The 1911-nt window shown below is 50.2% G+C and overlaps 1 pseudogene; it reads left to right on the top strand.

Annotated features, from left to right (window-relative positions):
• Positions 1 to 155: 155 nt before the first annotated feature.
• LOC102762629 lies at positions 156 to 848 on the top strand (annotated as a pseudogene).
• Positions 849 to 1911: the final 1063 nt, after the last annotated feature.

The raw sequence follows: 1911 nt of genomic DNA, 5'->3' as shown, positions 1-1911 counted from the left end.
AAGCATAGCCAAGGGGCATAAGACACTGGGGGGTAGGGGAGGCCAGCGGATTGTCAAGGGCAGGAAGAAAAAAAAAAGGAGACATATGTAGTACCCTTTGTAATACTTTAAGCAATAAAACAATTTTTTAAAAAAACAAAACCTCCTGGCTAACCATGAACACCAGCTCGCCGGCTCACCGGCGTAGGTGTGTTTAAATACTCAAGGTGTGTGATTAAATAATTAAGCTCAGGAGGCTCTGGGAGCCGCCAGTTGCCTGCACTCAGCTCGCTCGGGGTGTTCGCAGAACCAGCCGGGCCACAGCCTCTGCTCCTGCCCAGGGATGAAGCTGGCAGCCCGGGCTCCTCGCCGGCCCCCACGGCCAGCCCCTCATTCTGCCTCCAGGCTGCGGAGGCTGCCATGACACGGGCACAGCGCCCGCCCTGCCTCACCTGAGCTCAATCCCTGATGGCCGTGACGGCGTTGCCCCATTTTGCTCCCATTAAAAATGTCTGTGTATTTCCAACCCTCAAAAAACAAAGTGAGCCTCCTTCTGGGCGCGAGGCTACGGCTGAGAGGAGCTGAGCGTGGCTGGTGGAAGCCGGTGAGGCAGAGCCGCGGTGTTCCGTACGGAGGGCCTCGCGCCGACGCTGGACCCCGAGGAGGTGAAACGGAAGGTGCGCAAGGATGTGACCTCCATACGGAACTTCGTATGGAACTTCCTCATCTACGTAGCCCTGCTTCGAGTCCTTCCTTTTAGCTTAAAGAAATTGGACAGCATATCAAGATTGGATATTACATGTGAATGCATGATGAAGAACCTGGTTACAGTTTCTACTCTGCAAATGAATAGGCCCAGGAAGATGTGAGAGACTCCGCTTAACGGACATGAAGTTTCTACTTGTTAAGCGCAAGTTTGGTTGTGGTAACTGACCTTCGTGGCTAAAACAGGAAACGACTTGGGAAACATGGAAGCACGTTTCTTGTGCCTGGGATGCTCAGCCTCCATGAGTGTTGGTATAACTGTAAATAACGTCAAACTCCGTTTTCTAGCAATTCTTAATTATACAAGGGAGTTATGTCTGCAGCGCCCTGTCTTGTCAGTCAGTTCTAGTGACCTTTTCACCTCTGTCAGGAGTGTACTGAAGAGCTCCTTATGACTAGTTATGTTTTATGGAAGCCCACACACATCCACAACATTTAAGCACAGGACCATTAGTCTATATTTTTAATAAATGTACCAATTAAGGAAAAAAAAAGCCCTGACCGGTTTGGCTCAGTGGATAGAGCGTCGGCCTGAGGACTCAAGAGTCCCGGGTCGATTCCGGTCGGGGGCATGGGCCTTGATTGCAGGCGCATCCCCAGTGGGGCGTGTGCAGGGGACGGCTGATCGATGTTTCTCTCTCATCGATGTTTCTAGCTCTCTGTCCCTCCCCCTTCCTCTCTGTAAAAAATCAATAAAATATAACAAAACAAAACAAAAATAGAATAAACTCTGCGTTTTGCATACTCACAAGTGTAAGCCTGCTCTGCCCACCCTGTGCTGTGCCAACACTGACCTTCCTGAACTGACCGCCGGCTCCTCGGCTCGTTCTCAGGAGACGCACAGACACGTGTTCAGGCTGACGACGGCGCAGCTCACTCCGAGATGGAGCCGCAATGAGAGTAACCATGGCAACACTAATAAAATGGTGTACACGTGGGGAGAGAATGCCATGGAGGCAAATGCTCATCGATGAATGTGGGTAAAAGACGTACAAATTCATGTTGCTATTCTTGTAGCTCTTCTGAAGGTTTGCATTTTTTCAGAAAGGAAGTTTAAAATGAAAGGAACCAAGGTACGAGCAGCCTGCAGTCTACGCCCTTTGGAGAGAAAGGCCCATTCCTACCAGGACATAAGAAACTGGAGAGAGAGAGAATTGGCAATCCCTA

This window comes from Myotis davidii, unplaced genomic scaffold (assembly GCF_000327345.1).
Source record: "Myotis davidii unplaced genomic scaffold, ASM32734v1 scaffold496, whole genome shotgun sequence".
NCBI lineage: Eukaryota > Metazoa > Chordata > Mammalia > Chiroptera > Vespertilionidae > Myotis > Myotis davidii.
The sequence above is the reverse complement of the archived record's forward strand: the minus strand, read 5'-3'. Positions and strand labels throughout refer to the sequence as shown.